Here is an 8216-nt window from a genome sequence, read left to right as displayed (position 1 = left end):
AGAGAGTTTTATGCACTAAAGAAGTTTCTAACTTTAGAAACAATCTTCCTACCTCTACATGATGATGCATGATGTACATATGAAAAGATAGAGACTAAGATGCAACAATCCATACAAATGTCACTCAAAGAGTTGGACATGTAAAAAGACAACTTATTCAAGCTCCAAAGCTTCTTCATGTTGCTCCCCTATCTCTAACAACCACCTCTCCTTGCCCCCGCCCCCCGTCATCGACATCCTTCGCTATCACATCCTCCTCCAGTTCCTCTTCTAGTCCGACCTCCATGCCCTCCCCCCTTCTGGCAAGCTCATCACCATGCTCCTTCAAACCACTGCCAGTGTCACTGACAACTTCAGCTCCGTGAATCTCACCCACGACTTCCAATTTGGCATCATCTCGATTTGCTCCCCCGCACCGTACTCCCCCTCCAACGCCACCATCCTTTCCTTCAATATTTAATAATTAATAAAGGTTGAATTTAAATATTACCAAAAATCATCTTAATAAGATTTATATTTTTAATAATATTGTATGATCGTGGAATATTTTTAGTTATAACATATGATAAATTATTATTAGTTTACTTATGAATTTCATCTATTTATTTTGAATTGTTTTTTAATTTATAATATGGTACTTATAAGATATAATTAAAAATATATAAACATAATTAATAAATTGTAAAAAAAATTAACAATAAATCTAAAATAATGCTTTAAAATATCTCACAATATTAATAAATTATAAATATTAATAAAGCATGATAGTAAATTTTGTTCAATAATGAAATAATTTAAATAGTTTGAAAATCTTGTTTTGTATTTCTTCCTAGTGCAAACCAAATATTGCACGGTGTAAAGGGTATTATAGTAAAACTTATATTATTTTGTCCAGTACATAAGCACATCAAACAAGATAAAACAGAAAATTACTTGTATTGTGCATCGACCATCAAACAACATATAGTACAAAAACTTGTCCTGTAACTCAGCTACTTGTCCAGTGTTATTCTGTCTTCCAGTCTTTCCAGCAAATCAAACACACCCATAGTCAACATCTATGTCATCTCCAACACCATCCATATTGGGTACATCAAAGGCAGAACTGTGCCCCCCCCCCCTTATGTTGTATTGTTGTCAACATTGCCAAGGTCATCTAAAAACTTACTCTCCAAATTTGTATCTTCATCACTTTCTTCAGTTGTACTTGGACGAAATGCTTCATCACTTTTAGAATCCTCATCTACCAGCATATCATTAACAACCAATTTCCCTTTTAAAGACATGTCTCTAACACAAACAAATAGGAATGCCAAAAATTAACAATAAAATAATAATTAAGTGAAATTTTACTAAATAATTAATTTTTAAATTAAAGGGTACATGCTTTTTCTTTGTAAAAGGGGTACACCTCATACAACCAAACAAAAGAAAACACCCAACAATGCAAAAGATTTCAAGCTCTCCTTTTCAATACCAAAAAAGCAAAGAATCCAATAACTTTAGAAAACTTTTCTTTATGTTTATGAACCCACCCACATGCTTTGACTACATACCTACATGCTTTCACTACATACAACAACCCACTCACATGCCTTTATTACATACACCAACCACACTAACACTCACCCACATCCAAACATTAAAGCAAAAAATCAATTTATGTACTTACCCAAATCCGGAGCTGGCACACGTCAAGGTGGACGTGGACAAGGTGGGCTCCTAGACTTTGCACGTTGAACTGAGAGTGGCCTTTGTTAAGACGACAAAAGGGGAGTCCTACAAAACAAAGGACTCTAATACGTGAGTTTAGAAAGTAAGTGAGAATGTATGTAAAGAGTATGAGAGAACCTGGTACTTATAGTGTAGAGAGGAAGTTGTGGATGGGTTCTTGTTGATAGGGGCTATTACGGTGACGTAACAACCCTTGCGGATAATTATTGGCCTGTAGATAATAGTCTGTAGATAATAGCCAGTAAATAATGGTGACTTATAGATAATGTTAGAGATAATATGTAGCTTAGAGATAGTTAAATACCTTAGAGATAATTATTTACTTTTCATGTGATAATGAGATGACAATATATTTAAATAATAAGATGTTAAAGATAACCTATCGGTTGAGAGGCCGATTGTTAAGAGTTTGTCGTCCATGTTCCTATGCGAGGGTTGACATGTGTCTCAGAGTGCCACGTAGCTTGACATGCATATTTTGTGGATCCTGAACAGTATAGTTTAAGAAGAAAATGGTAACCTTGATTTGACAATTTTAGAACTGTTGCCTTATGCTGCCCTAGGTCCACCAACAATTCCTTCACGAGGACACCAATTTGTTGTGAAGGAATCCAACATATGAATATTTAGTTTGTTATCTACTAGGGTTAATGACTCTTGCAAATAGGGTTTCTCACCACAACATCAAACATAAACACTATAAATGTTAAAAGATGGAAAACCAAGACTCTTCTACTAGAAGTCTTTCCCAATACACACATTTCCAATAATAATTAATCATAATTAGTTTTTTAAATTTAATAATAATAATAATAATAATAATAATAATAATAATAATAATAATAATAACTTAATAAATTAAATATCTCATATGTCACATATATTAAAATAACCACGTGGCTATTCTCAATTGCCACGTCAGACGACAACTCATCACTTAACAGAGCTCCTTCACAACTGGGATGAAAAGCTAAACGAAAATATAATTTGAGGACTTAGAGCAATTAATGAGAGTCTTAAAATCAGAAATCGGGTGGATAAAAATTAAAAACATATTTTAGCATGATTAAGAGGATCTTGACCTTTTTCGATATACTTGAAACCTCATCTCATGTGGCGTGAAACTCATAAGGGTGTTGCTAGGTGCACCCAGCATTATTGTTGGTGCACCCCGCACCCTACGTGAAAAGGCAAAAATACCCCCGTGTATTTTTAAAATATTTTTGTGCACCCAACTCATTCAGCTTGATCCGCGTATGCTATGACGTGATCCGTATAGGTTTTTGTTGATCCGCAGAAGCTATATTTGATCCGTAGTTGACGTAGATGATCTACAAGCTGGTTGTGAATGAAGTTGATCCGTAAGCCAGTCGCGGATCAAGTTGATCCACAAGTTACTTACAGATCAACTTCATCTGTAACCAGCTTGCGGATCAACTTGATCCGCAAGAAGCTTGTGTCTTTATTTTTTTATTTTAGAAGGGGATTTTATTTTATTTTTTGAATACGAATAACATAAAATTTGCACGAATTCAAACATTAAATCATTCCAAACATAAAATAATATTACATTAACTTAAACACAGTCAAAAGAAATAAAATTAGCATCAATTACAACAATTAAGTCATGCTAATTTTGTGACAAGGACATATTATCTTCCATTTCGATTACATGCTTACTAAAAACAACTAAAATTTCTATTGGCCCGAATTTTTTTCCAGTAGTTAGAATGCACTAACACCTTCAACACACCATCGTTGGTTTTCAGTTCAATAATTTCGAATTTGATAATTTTATCTGAATACTCATAGTGACTTGGTTGTCAAAAAAAAATCGTCGTACCGTTTGTGTTTCATAAATACCATAAGGGGGAATCCCATGAGGCACAACTTGCTAATCAAATCCTTCAGTTCATCCATGGTACATTCGAAAGGAATGTCAAACTTTTTGGGATTTTTTTCTGTGAACGAGTAACCAACAAACTCATTTTGGCGTGGCATGTTCCACCTCCCATTGTAATATAGCAGGACATCATGAGTAGGGGTCATAGTGACTTTAAGTATGTTTAATATACCATCTGGTGTTCTACAAATGATGCATAATAACTCAATCGGACCAACACTTGAAAATTGATGATTACACATTAACATTGTGTTAACATCATCATCATTTTTCAATTGCATATATTGAAAGCGAAGATTGTTACCTATATCTGTGAATGACTACCGGTAGTAAATTTCATCCAAATATTGTTCGTCGGTTAGCTGAAGGGTATTGTGTATTTTGGTTTTTAACGTTTGAAAATCACAAGCATTAGGTACTCGAAAAGGTACTAGAGTGGAGGTTTGAAAGTAAACACCACTATCATTGTGAACAATGGAACCATTTGGAAAAATAAAACCTAATGTGGAGTTCACAATTGTTTGACTGCTTGTTTCTCCCAAGAATGTCATACTTTGTTCAAAGAGTTGAGTTAGGAATGAATGTTTGATTTTTTACAGTGTTTGGCTGTGTGATATATATAGATGAGTTTCAATATCATTGATTCAATTTTTTAAAATAAATACATACACGTGCACATGGTTTTTGTTTGTGTTGTCAACCACACCAATGACGTGACATGCTAACACGCTTTATGTTAGCACGCTTGCATTTCCCAATGTGTAGTCAAGTCTTACAGTGTCCTGTCATGCTTTATGTTAACACTTGCATTTTCCAATGTATTGTCAACTCAAACAACGATTTATCATACATGCGTACTTTATTTTAGTTGCACCAATTATTTTTTTTTCGAAAAAGCAACAATTAACTAATAATTTTTATGTTAACATAACAAATAAACAAAGGTACATTTTCAATCATCATTTAAGTCAACATAGTCTCTTTTGTACATCATGAAGCTTCTATAATGTTGCATTCTACTAATATATGGAGTTGGTCACTGCTTCGCCTAAGGATGACAATTGCTAGACCATAACAATGCTACTGGCGGTAAAGGACAACAGTCTTTTAAATAAATTTGTCGTACATGCAAAAAAAAATATTAACTCAATCGTACACAATTGATTTCATAAATATAAAAAAAAACTTGATATCTACAATACACTTGAAAAAAATGATTGACATAGATGTGACCGATACAAATTATGTGATGCACCGAAGAATCTCTCGGTCTCATGTCGGTTATATCCATCCACTTATCCATAGTGACCTGAATGAAACAAATATAGACGTTAAAGTTAATTTTAAAGTTAAGTTTTAAAAATCAAAAACATAAATTAAATACCTTGATTAACCCATCAACATGTAATGACATCCTTAAATCCTCAAATCTGTCTGTGCCACCAAAGAGCTTGATATAGTCTTCTGAGAATTTGCTAAGTTCTATAACCAGATGGGTGCGTGTTCGAACCCAGCAAGTGCACCAGATCGCGCAAGTAGTATAAAACGGTAAGAACCGAGTATCGAACTCTCAGGGAACTTGTGTTACTTGGTAAAGCTATATTCAGTGAATAGGTGTCTAGTATGAAAAGAGATGTGTCAACTATGCACAGGTATGTAAACTAACTATTAAAAAGAAAATCACGTGAGTAATGATGTCTAAAGACAAGTAGACAACACGTTGGTCTTCCTATTAGGTGCCTGATGTTAAAAGGATATTCTTTACTTAACAATGCTCATGTGTTCTATGGTGTCTCCTGAAATGCTAAACCCCGATTCCTCATGATAGTCTAGCCTAATCCTGATCAAGCATCATCCTCTGATTCCTCTTGTTGGACTAAACTCTACCAGAACCGCATTAAGACAAACATACAAACAACTAGGTTATCGTACCCCGATCCCTCGTGATAATACGATAAACTAGCCATGTCCTATCAAGTTCTAAGAATCAGACCAGTTTCCACTGTTGAATGATCCTAACAAAGCATGCATCTACGTGATCAAGGCAAAAGCACACTAAAATGACGTACTGATAGCATAGAGAACACATAAAACATCATTAAATAGATATACAAGTATTTACATCAAGTACCTACAAGGAAGAACCAACAGAGGATTTAGCTCTCCATATCTGGGAAGCTTCCTTTACAACAAAGAGAAGATAAAAATGAAGGATTGAAGAAATACAAGTAGTGGGGATGTCTCCTCCACCCCTAGAACCTCACAATCACTCACAGACTCATCTCATGCTCTCAGGATGGCTTCCTCTTCTCGCTCAGTTTTCTGCCAATCTTCTCACAACAAAAGCTCTCAAAAATCTTTGAAACTTGGACCATTCTCTCTCTAGAAATCTATAAACAAGCAAAAACTTCGAGAATTGCCCAAACTCCCTCTCTATTTCTGATTTCAGGCTTAAATAGGTGGCCTTGTTGGTACTTGCGCGCTTAGCACAACTCTGGCTTGCTTAGCGCGCATTAGTGAATTTCGGCTTAGCACGCGTCTTTTCGCTCAGTGGATGGACTCAAGCGGTGCGCTTAGCGGGATTAGCACTCGCTCAACGAACATGCACAACTCATCCTTCTTCCAAATTCTTCCTCGCACTCAGCCGCAAGAGTGATGCGCTCAACGGATGGCTCGCTAAGCCAACAGATTGGCTTAGCGAGCGGATGAAAATTAACACTTCACAAACTTGCCTAATTAACCTAAAATTGAGAGGAAATGATTATTAAACCCACAAAATGGGAATACTAAGTATTTATTACCTATCTTTAACAAAAAGTAATTACAACATTACAAAATAACCATAACTTGGAGGAGTTTGATACAATTTACATAGGTTTTATACACAAAAGTTAGTCGTATTCATCGACTAACAGTGCGGACCAAAGACCAAGAGTCTTCACCCATACCTAATAAACCGACAACTGACCGATATCCACAATTTTCATCAGCTTCGACATCAACAATATTATCAATGAAGTCGTGGATAAATGGCTAAAATTGATCCAACATAGGCATCATCCTTCTTGGATTGGGTTGGTTAGAAGATGATGAACTATGCCTCACTAACGAATTGTTATTTTGCTGAGAATGAAAAGCATCTATATTCTCCCGGTAAGATGGATCACACTTTGTTGACCTTGGGTTTTTTTCATCGGTTTCTTCGGTGCACCTTTTGTGTTAACCTTTGCTGGAGGAGGACACATCAAATTTTGATCAAGGTATGCAATTTCGCAAAGCTTAGTCTTAAGAGTAAACTTACCACAAACATCAAGTTCTTGAAATCTTTTGGATATTGTTTCCATTACTTCCTTGATGCTCACCTCGGGTTCAAATAGCCCTTGGTTTGAAAAACTGAGTCTCCTCCAGAACATATGGATTGAATCCAGTGGGATGCAACCAACAACATATTTGGATAGCTCACAAGCACAAGGAAGATCATGCATGGTTCTCATCACACAATCACAAGTGGAAGGATTCTTGCCAGCATAGTGAACACACTCAAATTCAGCAGCAATCTGATTTAAAGCATACCTTGAAACCATTCCAAGAAGCCTCTTGTATAAGGTTTTTTTGAAGACATGTCCAATGACATGTGTACTTGTTTCAAATGATGCTCTAATTTCCGTGTGCTGTAGCGTCATCATGTTGTTCATCGCATCCTAGACACTGCATAAGTCTCCAAGGCTATTATGTAACACTCTTTTTAAAGCCCAGTGAGCAGATTCAACCCTACATTTCAAATACACAAATAACAATAAACATATACAACAATATAAATCCATAAATTCATCAACATTAATAGAAATAAGTGAACAATTTCATACCTGTTTGTTGTTGTGTTCCCTAAGTGCATCACCTTATTCGTCCACGCGGTAACAAATTTTTCCTTGTGTGGGATTATCCATGTATCCTTGACAAAATCAATAAACATTGGTCATGGTGAACAAACCATTTCAAACCTCTTTAGGCACTCATCAAACTGCTGCTCCGAAGGACAATCAACAAGAGTTCCCCAGGCATCCATGACATATTCCCAAACATTTCTTTGACCAATTAACGATTTACATTTAGCCTTCACATTCTTGTATATGTGAAAGCTACACAACAAATTTGTACACTCAGGAAATATAATTTTCACTGCATTCATCAATGCTAGGTCTTTGTCAGTGACAATAACTTCAGGGAGGACATCACATCTTAAAAATATACCTCAGAAGTGTTCTAAAGCCCAAACCACATTATTAAGACGTTCACCCTCCAAATATGCACAACCTGCAAAGAATGTCATCCTAGTTGGTGTCACCCCAACAAATCGAGCAGTGGAAGTTTGTACCTGTTTGTTTTGTAGGTATTGTCTATCAAAAACACCAAATTACATACGTTGACTAACTTCATTGCATTAGGGTAACACCAAAAGATATCACGAACCACGTCTTTATCCTTTAATCTGTGCCAATGAATATACTGATCACGTTCAAGAAGCTTCATTAGATGTTGCATTTCAATATCACTTCCTCTTATGGAAGAACGGTATGCA

This window comes from Glycine soja, chromosome 12 (genome assembly GCF_004193775.1).
Source record: "Glycine soja cultivar W05 chromosome 12, ASM419377v2, whole genome shotgun sequence".
Taxonomy (NCBI): domain Eukaryota; kingdom Viridiplantae; phylum Streptophyta; class Magnoliopsida; order Fabales; family Fabaceae; genus Glycine; species Glycine soja.
This window is presented reverse-complemented; position numbering follows the sequence as displayed.